General features: G+C 35.0%; 1 long non-coding RNA gene and 3 pseudogenes across 2 annotated transcripts; 2 read left to right on the top strand and 2 right to left on the bottom strand.

The window, feature by feature from the left end:
- Positions 1-669: 669 nt before the first annotated feature.
- On the top strand, positions 670-1,777 carry LOC147499869 (uncharacterized). Its single transcript, XR_015196109.1, has 3 exons — positions 670-982; positions 1,089-1,160; positions 1,515-1,777. It is a non-coding gene; the product is annotated as an uncharacterized LOC147499869 (long non-coding RNA).
- Positions 1,778-7,368: 5,591 nt separating this feature from the next.
- Positions 7,369-8,864, bottom strand: LOC147499870 (calmodulin-2-like; annotated as a pseudogene). Its single transcript, XR_015196108.1, has 4 exons — positions 8,775-8,864; positions 8,280-8,437; positions 8,100-8,180; positions 7,369-7,725 (listed from the first exon to the last, which is right to left on the bottom strand). The product of XR_015196108.1 is annotated as a calmodulin-2-like (transcript).
- Positions 8,865-13,273: 4,409 nt separating this feature from the next.
- LOC147499871 (putative membrane protein At3g27390) lies at positions 13,274-15,029 on the top strand (annotated as a pseudogene).
- Positions 15,030-15,884: 855 nt separating this feature from the next.
- Positions 15,885-16,758, bottom strand: LOC147499872 (cyclin-D3-1 pseudogene; annotated as a pseudogene).
- Between the last annotated feature and the right edge of the window lie 267 nt (positions 16,759-17,025).

Consider the following 17,025-nt stretch of genomic DNA (forward strand, 5'->3'; position numbering starts at 1 on the left):
GTATTCATTGAATGTGCCATGAATGACCCGGGTATTCATTGAATGTGCCATGAATGACCCAATAGTTTGGACTGCCCTAGAGAGGAACTAAGGTATTCGCCTTGCGGGTTGGTCATATTCCTTGAATGTACGGGAATGTAGGTTTGGGTATTCCTTGAATGTGGCGGGAATGACTCAGGGCATTCATTGAATGTGCCATGAATGGCCCGTTAGTGTTATGATGGGTATTCTTTGAATGTGGTGGGAATGACCCAAGGTATTCATTGAATGTGCCATGAATGACCTGATATTTTGTTATGCCCAAAGGAGGCTTTGTGATTATGTGTATGGAAAGCCCAGAGATGGCTGTGACTCACAAGTTACGAGTTTACAAGATAAAAATATGTTTCCTGGAGGCGATATCCCGCTTGGGACATATGTCTTGTAGTGGTACTCGGTGTGAGTGAGGCACACGGATATGTGTGATTTGGCAAATGTGTGTAGTGCAAATCGTGGAGTAGGAACTAAAGGTTGGGCTGTGTCTTTGAATAAATGAGTCAACGAGATAATTAATAAGCAAAGTAAAATATTGATTTTACGTGTGATGGAGTTATTGCATATGATGTATATGATTTCTTATGCTAAATGCTTACGTGGTTTGTATGAGTTGACACTCACAAGGGATGAATGTACTCCTTGGTTGTGACTTTTCCTCGTTCTCATAAGTAGACGAGTGATACTAAAGTAAAAGTATATGAATTGTGTAATGTTATGGATATGAAGTGTAACGGTAAATAATATTAGTAAATGATTGTGATTTCTATGTGACTGTGAAATGACTATAACTTGATATGTTATTACGAAACTATTAATGACTTGTGATAGTCTGAGATCTATGGTTATGCACGCAGAAACTTTATGACGTAATGATGTCATATGAATGACTACCCTTGATGAAGGTATTATGATAAGTGGTATTCCCCGAATATGCGGGACGAACCAGGTAATATCAATTAGACTTAATTGTCTTAAATGAGGTTTGGTTATTAATGGAATTTTGACTGGCTGAGATAAATCATTTTATTGTGATGTCTAACTCTGTTTTGCAGGAGGGTAGGATCTATTAATCTTTTCTGCAGGGACGTAAATATCCTACCCTAAGACGACGTGTTGGCTTAAAGGTAAGGTATACCAAACACATATTTAATTAGGTTGTCATATGTGCATTTAATAAATGGAATATAAGTGGTATTGTATTGTGAGTTATTTTGGAAAGTTGGAATGACGAGTACTGTTATATGAGATTCTTGGAATTTGTATGTTGGGGGTGAAATCTTACTTGGGAAGAAACTACACCCGCTTTTTGAAAAAACGGAACTATATTGTCTTCCAAGTTGAAATTGTTTGAAATGTTACATTTATTCATTTAAAAGATTATTATATATTTTGTTGTTAGTCTACTCATACCAGCAAATTCAATTTGCTGACCCATGTTTGCTTTGTTTTGCAACGTGGGTGTGTTCTTGGGAACATAGATGGTGGAGTGCAGTGGATAAGGAGACGTGATTTGGAGTTGCTCTTGGAGTCTTCTGGTTTAAGATTTTCTGAAGAGTGGGTTAGTTTCTTTATAGTTTAATAATGTAATTTAAGGATTTTTTTCCTTTTCGTTTCTTTTGATTTCAGTTTTTGTATATATCGTGTTTGATAACAGGGTTTTGGGTTTTGTTTCACCCCGGGTTTCCAGATAATTAAATATAATTGTTTTAAATATTGTCTGGAAATTTGGGGTGTGACATTTTGGTATATATATATATATATATATATATATATATATATATATATATATATATATATATATATATATATATATATATGATATATATATATATATATATATATATATATATATAAAATTAATGGAATGAATAACAAAAATGGAGAACCAAAATGGATGTAAATGCATCGAACTAACTTCAAATAATATTTAACGGGAAATCGGAAACTTGATGCAAATGCAAAAATTAAGCTAATCTTAAAAAGTAATTAATAGAAAATCGGAATATGAATACAAATGTATTAAACTAACCTCAAAGAATAATTAATGAGAAATCAAAATTTGGATGCAAATACATAAAAAAATAATTATCGGGAAATCGAAAACTGGATGCAAATGTATTGAACTAAAACTCAAAGATTAAATTAAATTGTATTGAACTAATCTCGAAGAAAAAATAATTATAAATTGGAAACATAATGCAAATGCATGGAACTAATCTTAAATAATAATTAACGGGAAATCGGAAACCGGATGCAACTGCACTGAACTAATCTCAAAAAATAAATTAGATGCAAATACATTGAACTAACCTCAAGAAATAATTAACAGAAAATTGGAAACTGTATACAAATTCATTGAACTAACCTCAAACAATAATTAATGGGAAATCATAAACTAGATGCAAATGCAACCGTATCAAATAATAAACGATAAATTGGAAATTGGATGCAAATGCATTAAATTAATCTCACAGAATAATTAACGGGAAATCAGAAACTCGATGCAAATGTATTGAACTGACCTCAAATAACAATTAATAGGAAATTGAAAATTGGATGCAAATGTATTGAACTAACCGCAAAGAATAATTAACAATAAATTGGAAATTGGATGCAACTGCATTGAACTAACCTCAAAAAATAAATAACGGGAATCATAAATTAGATGCAACTGCGTGCATTGAACTAACCTCAAAATATAAATAACAGAAAATCAAAAACTTGATACAAATGCATTGAACTAACCTCAAAACATAGTTGGTGAGTTATATGTTGTGGAAATGTCTTGATAAGTATAGTTTTGCATTTAAAATGGTGTTTATCTTATCTCTTTCCATTATGATTGGGAAATCATTACTATTCAAGTAGCTTCAATATATATAAATTTAAGCCTTATTAGGCAATCTCATAAAACTTCAATCAAACAACAAAATGAAGTTGACGGGTTTTATCAAAGCGAAGTTCTTTTTTTTAATGGAGAGTGAGGTTTTCACATTATAAGAAATTTAGATGAGTTATCAATATAATATTAATATATAATAGTTACATATTTTGCAAATATTTTTCAGAATAATTAATATAACAACTAACACCTATTAAGTAGATAATCTTTGAAGATTCCACATAGTGAGTCATGCATAATTTAAAGAATAATTAATCTTGAAATCGAGAACTGGATAATCTTTGATGATCCCACATAGTAAATCAATCATAATTTATTTTTATGTCATGTTTGTAAGGACACTAAAGATGGATCGATAGAAGTTGGTATTACACACCACATTGGACAATTAAAAGAAAATCGGAAACTGGATTCAAATACATAACTAAGCTCAAAAAGTAATTAACGCGAAATCGGAAACTTTATGCAAATACAACAAACTAAACTAAAAAAGTAATTAACTAGAAATCAGAAACTTAATGCAATTGCATTAAACTAACGTCCGAGAATAACTAACGGAAATTAGAAATTGGATGCAAATCCTTGAAAAATATTTCGAAAAATCGAAAACAGTATACAAATACATCAAACAAACCTCAAATAATAATTAATGGGAACCCGAAAATTAAACTGGATGCAAATGCATTGAACTAAACTCAAAAAATAATTAACAGAAAATCAAAACCGAATCTGTTGCATTGAAACTAACCTCATAGAATAATTGGTGGGAAATCGGAAACTAAATACAAATGCATTGAAATAATCTCAAATAATAGTTAACGAAAAACTAGAAACCGGATGTAATTGCATCGAACTAAACTCAAAGCATAAATAATCGAACTAGATCTGAGATATATTGAACTAACCTTAAAAAGAGTTATTAATGGAAAATCGAAACCCCGGATGCAAATGTAATGAACTAATCTCAATATGACTAATTAACTAAACATTGGAAAATGGGTAAAACGCGACCTAACTAACTTAAATAAATAATTAATTTAATAGGAAATTATAAATTTGATGTAACTGCATTGAACTAACCTCAAAAAATAATTAACAGAAAATAAAAAACTTGATGCAAATGCATTGAACTAATCTCATAGAACAATTAACATAAAATTGAAAATTGGATGCAACTGCATTGAACTAACCTCAAAGAATAATTAATGGAAAATTAGAAATTGGATGCAACTGCATTAAACTAAAATCAGAGATTAACTAACGGGAAATCAGAAATTGGATGCAAATGCATTGAAATAACCTCAAATAATAGTTAACTGGAAATCGGAAGCCAGATGTAACTGCATCGCACTGACCTTAAAGCATAAATAACTAGAAATTATAAACTATCGAACTAACCTAGAAAAATAATTAACGGAAATCAAAAAACTGGATGCATATGTATTGAACTAATCTCAAAAGAGTAATTAACGGAGATTGGAATCGGATGCAAATCACGATGAACTAATCTCAAAGACAAATTAACAAAACATCGAAAATTGGATGCAACTGTATTGAATTAACCTTAATGAATAACTAAAAGAAATCATAAATTCAATGAAATTGCACTGAACTAACCTCAAATAATAATTAACGAAAAATCGGAAACTTTATGCAACTACATTGAACTAACCTCAAAGAATAATTAATGAGAAATTGAAAGCTAAATGCAACGTATTACATTGAACTAACCTAGGGATGCCCAAATGGGTACCCAACCTGACCTGGGCCGAACCTGACTTTTTGGGTTTTGAACGGGTATTGGGTTACCCAAACCCGAACCGGTTTTCAGCGGGTCGGGTATTTTGTTGAGAAGTGTGACCCAACCCTACCCTAAACCTATATTTCGGGTACCCATCGGGCTCGGGTTCAGGTTTTGGGTAGGATAAAGCCCGATATAAATGAAGAAAGAAGACAATAAGAAACTTTATTTGAAATATATATCTACATTTTATTCCTTCTTCAGCTATCTACCAATCCTTCAAACAAAATAAAACTTATAATAAACTTGGAAGTAATTATCACCTATACTCAGACATAATTATTTGATATGATTTAAAAATATATGGACTCAGAATGAACTATAGACACATGATCACGTGCAATTACTGAAAAAATTGGAAATCCCGACATAAATTTTTTCATAATCCAATATATTAAATAACTCATCATTGTAAACATAAATGAGATCATAATCCAAATATTTATCTAACTCATTCTTTTATATGAGATTAGTAGTATGCAATTGAAACCGGATTTGGGGTTCGATTTCGGTCCGGGTTCGGTTTTGGGTTTTTTAGCCCTTTTAACGGGTTTAGGGATAAATTATCGGGTCGGTCCAGGTTTGGAGAGGGTGACCCAACTCTACCCTATGTATTTGGTTTGGGTTCAGGTTCGGGTTCGGGCATGGTTCGGTCTTGGAGTATTTTGTTCGAGTTTTGGGGATTTAGGCAAGATGGACATCCCTAAACTAACCTCGAAAGAATAATTAATGGAAAATCAAAAAAACGGATGCAAATCATTGAACTAATAACCCTAAAACATGTTTGTATTATATGTAGGGAATAAATGTCTCGACAAATATAATTTTGAATTTTAAGTAATGTTTATCATAATTATTTTATTATGATTGGGAATGTCTTGCTATTCAAGTAGCTTCAATATTATCTTTGCCACATTGGGAATTCTCACAAAACTTCAATCAAACTTCTATTATTAAACCTAACAACAAAAAGAAATCGATGGGTTTTATCAAGGTTTGGTGCTTTTTTTTATAGAGAGTGGTGTAAGAAATTTGAATGAGTGATTAATATAATTTTCATATCTCATAGCTATACATAATTGCTAATATTTTTTATAATAATTTAATATAACAGTACCCATTCGTAGGACGGGTTTAATATAAGTAACATTCAACCTTTTGAATCTAAGGAATGGCTCGGTATGGGATTTAAGAAGAAGTATGCATCTTAGGCTAATAGGCTGCCACTAATAATATACGTGCAAATTCAACAAAAGTTCATTGGTTGAAATTTAAGTGAAACTAAGATGTTTTGAGAGCTTGGGTTGTGTTGGTAGATGGTCCACTATCAAGATCTCTAATCTCTGTCAAAGATGATGAAGGTTCCTAAAAAAGCAGAGAGTTGATTGGATTTGGCATTCATGTTATGACGTCGGATTGAGATTTGAACGATAATGACAATGCAACTGAGGAGAGTCCTTTTCTTATTAGGATCAGTTGACAATTGCCCCTGTACTGAGGAGAGCCTTGGATACTGTTCTGAAAAAACTAGACTGCACACATGTACCGAGATTATTGGTTGTCAATTTTTTAAGTTTCTTCCACTTTCATTTTAAAGTCAATTCTAATAAATACTCAAAAATGACACCAAAGACTTGGTAATTAAGTCTCTTTACAATATTACGTATTGGATGGCCGCTTACTAGCCTTGTAGTTGGAAAAATAGAAACAGGATCATGTATGACAAGGGCCAGTGAAGTTACGCGTTCTACTGCATTCAAATAAGAAAAGCAATATACAGAGCCTATAACCTCTCTAAGGGACACAGGATAACACAACAGCTGATCTCTCCGTTCTACATGGATTGGGTCTACAAGGGGAATTGAGGAGAGCGCCCAAGATCATGATGATGGAGTGCTATTGGCTACCTCCATCCACCAACTATGGTCATTAAAATCAGTGCTCGGATGGTTCTTCAATGGGAAATTCAGGAAGTGCCGGATGGTGGTCCTTGTTCAGAGACAGTGACATCATTGTGCTGGGGTCATTCGTCGGTGGACTAGGAGTGGAGACCAACTTTGTGGCTGAAAGTCAAGCTATATTGCATTGAGTTTAGCCAAGGCTATTCAACAAGGTTGGAAGAGAATATGGATAGTAACAGATTCAATCAAGCGCAGCAGTTCAAGCATTATATTCAATACAAACCAAGTGCATTGGAAAGCCAGATCTTTATGGAGCAGGTTCAAAAATGAGGTTGAGTGGCTACACATCTCTTCCACATGGCAGGAGTGCAACTTTGGTGCTGATGCACGCAAAGGTGCATCTCTACCCAAAGGACACACTCAATGGAGGGATGGAAGACCAGATTTCCTAGCTGCTAGGATTGAACATCAAGACATGGCATAATACATATTTCTTACTTGTTGTAATCTATGTATATAGTTGGTATGCCTCACCATATACAACTACATATTATTTTGCTTCATTCTTTTCATTTGTAACACTTTTCACTTTTGGCTAGTCAATACAATTATATACTATACCTTTAGCAAAGAAAATATATAACATATTGTATATATCCTCCACAGTTTGAGCTTCACGGATTGTTGTTAAATGCGTGGATCCTAGTCACCATTCAAAATGCATATAATAGACCGAATAGCTTATGTTATATACATATTATGCTTGTTTAGGTAGACTGTTCTTTTGTTTACATCTTTACACATGCGCGCCCCTCAAACGACATGCTCTGTCCTCTAATCCTCTATGTATACGGTTAAGGATATAAAGATTAAGGATATAATGGCTGATCTGATCTCAAGGAAAGGAAGCATATGAATCGTCAGGATTCCACTTTTCACCAAAACATGAATCACACGGCCAACATCATCCTCACAAATTCCTCATAATTGACTTGGCCATCACCATCCAAATCGGCCTCTTTTATCATTTGGTTGGCCTCTTCATCTGTAAGACTCTCACCAAGACTGATCATTACGTGCCTCAGCTGTAAACGTGAAAAAACAAACATTATATTAGGTACAACAAAAAGTACTCTGGACTTGAACAATGTGAATTCACATATGTTTTTTACGTATTAGCTACGTATGCTCATTTTGGTGTACGTTGATTCTAGGTATGGATCAACTAGAAATATGCATGATGTCGACACATCATACACGTGGAATTTCTTTCTCTCAGTTAACCGTAATTCGTGTAAACGATGTTAATGGCCTCTAAGAAGCCAGATATATATTACAATTTAAATGGTCGTCCAATGGGACTGATACCTTTACGTAGTTAGCAGAAGTGATTAACTAAACGCGGCAATCCTGCATCCCGAAAAGAGCTAAAACATACACTCTAATAGAAGAGTTTTACCTCATTAGCAGATATGAAGCCATTTTGATCTTTGTCAAATACTCTGAAAGCTTCTTTCAGCTCTTCGTCAGCATCAACTTCCTGTAGGAAAAGCACAGCAAACAGCATTAGTAATATAGTATGGACAGAATTATAAGTAGACTCGTTATGGTTTTCTCTTTTTTTTTTTATCCTCCTAACCTTAATCTTTTCTGCCATGAGATTCAAGAACTCTCCAAACTCGATTGTTCCATTCCTATTTAAGTCAACTTCGCCAATCATTTGTTGGAGTTCCTCCTGCGTCGGGTTTTGATCCAATGACTGAATGACTGTTGCTAGCTCCTCAATAGTAATGCAACCTAAAGAGCAGATCAATTCATTGAAAATAATTCAGAAAAAAAAACTTTTTATTAAAATACCACAAAAAGAAGGAGACAAATATAGTCGAATTCAGAATTACTTGCTTAATTAACACACATACACATTTCATGTTCTGCTCTTATGTTATAGGTCAATAGAGATCACTTTAATGTATTTAAGATTATATTGCATACAGGGTTTAAGGGAAGATCTATCTGTGTATCCATCATATATAAGTAATATACAAACCGGACAGTTTACAAATTAAAGAGTAATGAAACAGATATCTGCACAGTTTGAAGTTTAAACGCATGATCGGACACAGGAAGAACTCACCATCTCCATCATTGTCGAATAAAGAAAGACTTCCCGAAACTCAGAAATCTGATCTCTAGTCAAGACACTAGCCATGCTTGAGTTTGTGGAAGCTTAATCAGAGAAGTACTAAAAAAAATAAATCGTAATGCATGTACTGAAAAAAGTAAGGTTCGTTCGTTGTCTCAAGTCTCAAAACTAGTTGTGTTTAAATAGAGAAGTCTGAACATGACAGCAAAATGGACCTTTACGTGACAGTCAAATACGCTTACAACGATTTTTTTTTTTTTTTTTTTCAATTAATCTTGTGGTTATGATTTTAAAGTCTTGAACACGTTTCAAGTTTGAAAATTAAGTTAAAGAAAAAAAAAGGTTTTAATGACTTATAATAGATGGTCTTGAAAATAACTAGTATTATAGAGTCTAGACTCTATAACATATGAACTCTTTTGATCACAAAGATACATGATTTTAAGTCAATCAACAAGCAGCGATTGTGACCATCAGATAGACTGCTCCGGCACGTGCGTAGAGAAAATAAGAGTTACCTAACCTAACAAACAAACCCCACCTAAAAACGCGAAAAATTTACATCCACTGTCAAACTTCCGTCTCTCGCCACTCTTTCGCGTAAACAAGTCTCAAGTCTCAACTACTTCAAAGCAATAACGGAAAAAGTGTTTGAAGTGGAATCAGTTATTAAGGAACAGATACTCTCTCTCTTTACAAAATTAATTGAACTATACACATTCCTAATACCAAAGATGACGTAATTGCTATTATAAAAAAGTTCATTTCTTCTTGGAGTGAAAATTTACAAAAACATTGGGTGGAGAATCAAATGAATATTATTGAAAACTATGATGTTGAACCTCACACTGCTTGTTTTTTTTTTCCTAGATATTTATCTTTCACGATGGTTGTATTTGGGACTGTGATCGATATTGTGCTGTACTTCTTGAAGTTGAGCTTGAACAAGCTAATTTACTTGATCAAGCTTGCTTTGGTTGTCACATTGTCACAGCCTGTAAGGATAAGAAACACTATGAGTTGAGTTTGGAGGAAGCTTTTTACCTTTTCCATTCTTTAAAGTGTCTTGAGGTTGTATGGAGAGATAAATGTCTCGAGAATGATGAACTATGGGAGTTTATGACGTCAAGGAGAAAACTGTTTCCAATTTTCTACAAGGCCTATTCTCATCTTAGAGCGAAAAACTGGGCTGTGAAATCTGAAATTAAATATGGCGTGGATTTTGTGGCGTACTGTCATCATCCTTCTCTGGTTCACTCTGAGTATCGCGGTGATTGTACTGAAAGGCGATGAGGATATAACACACTTGATGGCTTGGCCTTCTCTTCATGCTACATTACGATTTGAAGATGGTGTTGCCAAAACATTGTTGCTTCTTCACATCAATAATGTTCACGATAGGGTCTCATCTTCATGTTTCGAGCATTACACTGCCGAGGAACAAATAATTTCTAGATGGAATCCGGAGCAATGTCACGAGGAACATACAACTTCAAATACTGGAATTGAGTAAGTACTGTAATTTAGAAAATAATTTCTTCTAGTTTTATGTCAATCAATAGGAAACTTTATATCAATTATGAAGTAAAACAATTCCTGGAAGTCTAATTTAAGAAGCATTGCATTGATTTTTAAATCAAATAAATAGAAACCCTAGATTTATGAATGAAATTGTATTATGATTAGTTTGTTTCATTATTACAAAGAAGTATTTATATACATGATTACATTATAGGTATTATAACTGATTCTGTTACATACAGCTGTCAGTTGGTTACAATGGAAGCTTCTTATGCTTGTCTTGACTTCTTTCTTTGACTTATGATAGAGAATCACTAATACCCCCCTTCAAGCTGAAGGGAGAGGATTGGACTGACAGCTTGGAGATGAGCAGCTTGAACCTTGGAGCAGATAATCCCTTTGTCAGAACATCAGCAAGTTGGCCCTTGGAACAGAGATATTGAACATCTAAAAAGTTATTTGTAACTAGTTCCCTGACATAATGGTAGTCAATTTCCACATGTTTTGTCCTTGCATGAAAAATAGGGTTATTGGCTAGAGATATTGCACTTATATTGTCACAGTGAATCACAGGACACCTTGGAAGAGAAATTTGCATATCTTTAAATAATACACATAACCAGTAAAGTTAAAGGCGGTATGTGCTAAAGCCCTCAGATTCAAACTTACGTGGAGCTTCTAGCTTCTGATTGTCTTTGCTTCTTAGCAGACCAAGAGATAGGGTTTGATCCTAAGAAAATGCAATAGCCTGTAATGAATCTTCTATCCATAGGACACCCAGCCCAATCAGCATCAGTAAAGGCATTTAAATGTAAAGAACCTTTAGTAAACCATAATCCATGAGTAATTGTACCTTTTAGATATCTCAAGATTCTTTTAACTGTACTCATATGAGTCTTGGATTGTGCATAAACTGACAAACTAAGTTTACTGCAAAGGATATGTCTGGTCTTGTCCAAGTCAGATATTGTAGACTTCCTACAATTGACCTGTATTCAGTGGGATCAACAAGCTTTTCACCAGTATGATTATCAAGTCTGCAGGTAGTTGACACTGGAGTAGTACAAGGTTTGGCTTCTAACATCTTTGCTCTTGTAAGTAGATCATGAATATACTTTGTCTGAGACAAAAACAAACCTCTAGAGCTTCTTTGAACTTCAAGACCCAAAAAAAATTGTACAAAACCAAGATCCTTGATAGGGAAAGCTGAACTCAATTGATGTATAACTTCTTGATATTTGACAGAATTATTCCCAGTAATCAAAATATCATCCACATAGACTAATAAGTAAATCACTGACTTGACTTCCTTCTTAATGAAAATAGAGTGATCTGCTTCAGAAGTGACAAAACCTAAAGAGAGTAGAACTTGATAGAGTTCTTCATACCAAGCACGAGGGGCTTGTTTAAGTCCATAAAGGGATTTCAGTAGCTTGCACACATAAGTTGGTTTGAGAGGATCAACAAAACCTTGAGGTTGAGACATAAAAACTTCCTCTTTCAGATGCCCATGAAGAAAAGCATTTGACACATCTAATTGTCTAATATCCCAATCAGAGTTCACTGCTAAAGAGATAATAACTTTGATTGTAGCAGGCTTAGCAACAGGGCTGAATGTTTCTTGATAGTCAAAACCACTTCTCTGATGAAAACCTTTTGCAACAAATCTTGCTTTAAGTTTGTCCAGTGAGCCATTTGACTTTTGTTTAATCCTAAACACCCATTTATGTCCCAATACATTCTGTTTTGGATCAGGTGGAACAAGAATCCAAGTTTTGTTTTTGATAAGAGCATTGTACTCAGTAACCATAGCTGATCTCCAGTTAGGATCTTTATAAGCTTGGGAAAAATATGTAGGTGTTGTAGGTAGAGCTGACAAAGAGGAATGTAAAGCATATGAAATGGGATGTTTAGTAGTTAAAAGGACTTTAGGTTTGAAAATTCCATGTTTGGATCTTGTAGTCATAGAATGAGTAGGATTTGAGTCAGTAATTCTTGAAGAAGTAGGAGAAATGATAGGTGAGGGTGATGTATCAATGGTAGATGAATCAGAAATAGAATTAGGTATAGATTGATTTTCAGGAGAGATGGATTGTTCTGAAGTGTCAGAGTAAGTACAAAAATCATAAATAAGAAAAGAAGTAATTGAATTTGAAACAGTTGAAGTTTTAAAGGGAAACTCCAGTTCATTGAAAACCACATGTCTGGAGATGTAAATTCTTCCAGTAGAATTATCAAGACACTTGTAACCTTTGTGTTGTAGGCTGTAACCAATAAAAATGCATGGTTTCACTACAACAGAAGGGCTCTTTTGCAGCGCACCCTTTTGCCACGCTAAAAATTTGTTGCTAAAACACATCTATTGCAGCGCCAAACCGGGCCGCTAAATGTCTTCCGTTCCATAAGGCGACTTACTTGCATTCACATATTGCAACCGCAAATGCCCTTTTATTGACCGTGACAAATGCTTCCTTTTATTATTTTTAAGAAACAATAACAAATATTTTTTAGGAATTTTAGCATTGGCAACGCGGTTTGTCATTGTCGCGACAATACATGGAATTATTTGCAACGCCGTATTCATTGCTATAAGCTTTAGTCGATTTAATATTTACGCTTTCTCAATATTTGCTATATATTTGTTCTTGGCGATTGTGAAAATCACAATTGGACTCTTTCAATTTTCACAGTCTTCTTGGCGGGCTTTCTTTTGGGTTTTGGCCCGAACAAAATAACAAAATCTTGAAAATAGAAATAACAAATGTAACAAAAAAAAAAAAAAAACCCTAAAATCACTTCTTCTCTCCAACTGCTCGCTCCCCTCTTTAGTTTCTTCAGCAAATATTGCTATTGCTAGGTGGCTTCAATCTTCCACCCCCGAATTAAGGTAGTCTTCTTCTACATTTAAGATAATTCATATAAGCTTTCCATATTTTGCAATATGGAAAGCTTATAAGATAATTCATACCTGTTTTGTTGATGTTCATGGTAACAAGATGTTGAACTCTATCAAAGGTTCACTAAACTGCTTGTATGTGGTCTTTGCCTTTATCTCTGCTCTTCTTCTTGGTGCTCTCAAAGGTACTTCTTCTCTTCTTACTCCCAACTTGTATCTGCTATTTCTGATATTTTATGATGGTGGGGATTGTTTTTCTTCTTCTGTCATACTATAAAGCTGTTTGTTTGATGACGGGGTTTTGGATTTGCAGGTGTAATATTTGGTCCTATTGCAGCTCTAGTACTCATAATTGGGAATGTTGGAGTGATTTTGGGCCTTTTTCCTTATCATGTTGCTTGGACTGTTTATACCCTTGTCAAGTATGTAAATTCCTCAACCTTTGTTTCCTTCAAATTGAATGTCTTTAAGCTATTTTCCATGGAACTTCATATCTGAATTGTATTGTTTGGGTGTAATAATAATTTCTTTTCTTACTTGATACTGATCAGCTAATTGTTTCTGTCATGTAGGACTAATCGGTTCGATGTGCCACTTAAAATCACTCTCCTATTGGCTTTGCGGTGTTTTTGGCATATGGTTGGGCCTCGGCATCGCTGTAAGCGTTCTTTTAGGTCTTTGGATCACGGGTTCTTCACGCCTTGGGTGTCAACATTTGAGGCCTTCGACGGACGACACTGAATCGGGGAAAGTTTTTTGGCAATCGCATTGTGGTACGGTTAAATTCTCATTTGTGTCATTCTTTTCATTCTTGGCTCCGTAATTGAGGTTCATAAAACTAACTTGGGGTCTCTTACTATTTTATAAAAATTGGTAGGATGGGACATGGGATACTGATCAAAACAAAGGTGCATTGTAGTTCGAGATTTAAAGATTTCTGCAACCATTCTTATCCACTCTATTTAAAGGACTTACGCAAAGATTCGGATGAAACTTCGAACTCTTAGGTATGCTTTATCATTTCTAAATCTTGAAATTCATAAGTCAAACAAGCTCCATTTAAGTGATTAATGAAGTTTATCGATGGGCTCAAGCCCTTATTTTCAAGGTTTTTAAGGGGATTGTTTTCTCTTGGTCTTACATCCGGAGTTAAGTGCAAAATTCCAATTAACGAAGTGTTCTTTTTGGTTGGTTTTCATTTTGAAGCTAATCCATGAATTGCTTGAGCACCATTTTTCTTAATGATACTATATATCGATTGCGGGAATGGTGAAGAATATCTTGTCGCGCATTAAAATCAAAGAGTTGTTTATACTTTATACCATGACCTTGTTTCTTTTTGTAGGTTTGTGCACATACCTGCATGTATTTCCGTGGGGCTGATAGGACTCCTTGTAGAGATTCCACTTTACACCATAATTGCCATAGTGAAGAGTCCATACCTGCTTTTCATAGGATGGTACAGATTGCTACATGATCTCATAAGCGCGTGAAGGCCCGTTTCTTGAAAAACAGCTTGTATCCCAATTGCGGGTTTAACAATCCTTCGTGGCCACTTGTTGTGGTTGGAAGCATCTTATTTGCTATCTTCTCAAGCATCTTTGTTCTTGTTGTATGGAGCAGTTTGTTGTATATCGAGTCAGTTCACCTTTCTTTCCTACATTAAGACTTGAATCTTCTTGGCTGCCAACTTATGTTTAGTCTCTTACTCTTCTTGCGGGAAAGATCTTTCCGAAGAGGTGCGACTTATGTCGTTGCCATGGTTGCAGAATTTGATGAGTACACGAATGGTGGCTATATCGAGAGAAGGGTCTATACTACCAAAGTAATTTTCTTTTAAAGTATTCCTTCTTTTCATTTTTGAAGTAGTCGATCAAGTGGTTGCTTTTTCTTTCTTGATCCTCCATTTAACATAATTCATATAAACTTTGTTTTCGGTTCTAGGATTGGGATTGGTGTTTTGATTTTAAGGTAATCTCCCACAACCAGAAAAACGTTAGTTTTGATTTAGCAGGTCAGCGAACTTAGCTTATGAACGTGCTACTTCTAGTAAATTTTAATGGAATCAGTATCTTCAAGTTGAACATCTTTGTTGTTCCAACCGAAGTTCGACCTCCTTTTTCAAAATGATTCTTGTCGAGATGAAACGCTTGCGATTTGACATGAAAATATTGTCTTGCGAGTGTTGGATCTGGTGCGCAAGGAGAGGTTTCATTTTTTTCATGGAATCATAAGGTCCACCATATATTAGCATCCACTTCTAATAATGGTACCACAGGTGAGAAAGGGAAGACATTATCATTTCTGTATATTGATAATTGTGTGTCAGTTTTTTTTTTTTTCTTTGAATTCTTACTAATGCATGTTTTCATAAATAAGAATAATGGCTGAGACATAATAGTGTACTATATCAAATAGTTCATTCCCTCATCACTGTTCATTCTTTTCCAAGTCAAATGCCACACATCTCTGCTTTCCAATCTCCCTCTTCTCTTTATTCTCCAAAAACTGGTGATGGTGGGAGAAGTTTCCAATAATTTTCTCATACATGTGAATTAGGATTGGCTAGAAATGCAGAGATGGTGAAATTTGACTTGCACTTGAAGAACATATATGATGAAAACCACAATTCTTAATAGCATGGATGCTGGTAGAATAAGAAATAATAAGAAAAGAAAGAGTGCTTAACGAGGACTAGTAATGACATCGACCGCGAAACGATTGAAAGAAGACGATTGGCATCTCGGAGCTCCCGGATTACGCTCTTCTTGAAACGGACACTTTGGAGAAGAAGATCTTGAAGAACTCACTGCCCACGAATCGTTCGAGCTATCGAGCTGAAAGACGATCAATTACTCCATTTGGGCTGCCAGGTTCAAACCGATACTTGCGCTTTACGAGTGTAGCTCACATTCGGTTCTCCTTGATATCTCCCGGTAGAGTCCAAGATAAGAGCACTGCGCACTCATCCAAATTTTGTCCCGATTGATTTTAAGGATATCCATAAGCTGTTCTCGATGCACGGGTGGGATTACAAGGTTCAACCTCCTTGATAACATGCAGCATTGTTGCAGTAGCAAGTACAGAAGGGAGATAACAAACAGACCTCGAATCAGCAATGACAGACAGAAGCAAACGTTCACATCTCTTCATAAACTCCCAATGAAGATTATTCTTCAATCCAAGCCTCCTTATTATGTGATCAAGAAATGAAAGTGGTGTAACTTGATTCATCCTCCAATGAAGAGTAGAGAGTACCAGAAGCTCCATTCTCTGAATAGTTTTGGCTTCAAACACATACTTTGTTTCTTCCACTTGCAGATCTAAGAGAAGGGGAACTTGGGTCTCTTCCACCTTAGCAGCAACAGAAAGACAAGCTACAGCAGCAAGTTGAGTCATCCATGGCTTATCTTTCTGAAAACGAAGGCTTGACATGAATCTATCAAGATAGTTAACAGCAAGAACTGCAGTGAGTGCAGAGAAACCATAGTGTGCGTCAACTTTTAACATCCACTCAACAGCTTGTTTGGGACTGCAGTGAGTGCAGAGAAACCATACGTTGGTATTTCAGTTGTTTGGGACTGCAGTGAGTGCAGAGAAACCATACGTTGGGTGTCAGGTTTTTGATGCATGTTTACAACCTAGTGTTTACTATAGCACATTTAATAATTAACTTGTCTTTTTCTTTTTTGACCTTGCATCTGATGTATGAATGGATTTGCTCTCTAGACGGGAAGTGGGAAGACATATACAATGCTCGGTGAGATTGACGAGTTGGAAGTAAAGCCCGATCTAGGCGTGGGATGACACCACGATATTTGAATT

This window comes from Coptis chinensis, chromosome 5 (assembly GCF_015680905.1).
Source record: "Coptis chinensis isolate HL-2020 chromosome 5, ASM1568090v1, whole genome shotgun sequence".
Taxonomy (NCBI): domain Eukaryota; kingdom Viridiplantae; phylum Streptophyta; class Magnoliopsida; order Ranunculales; family Ranunculaceae; genus Coptis; species Coptis chinensis.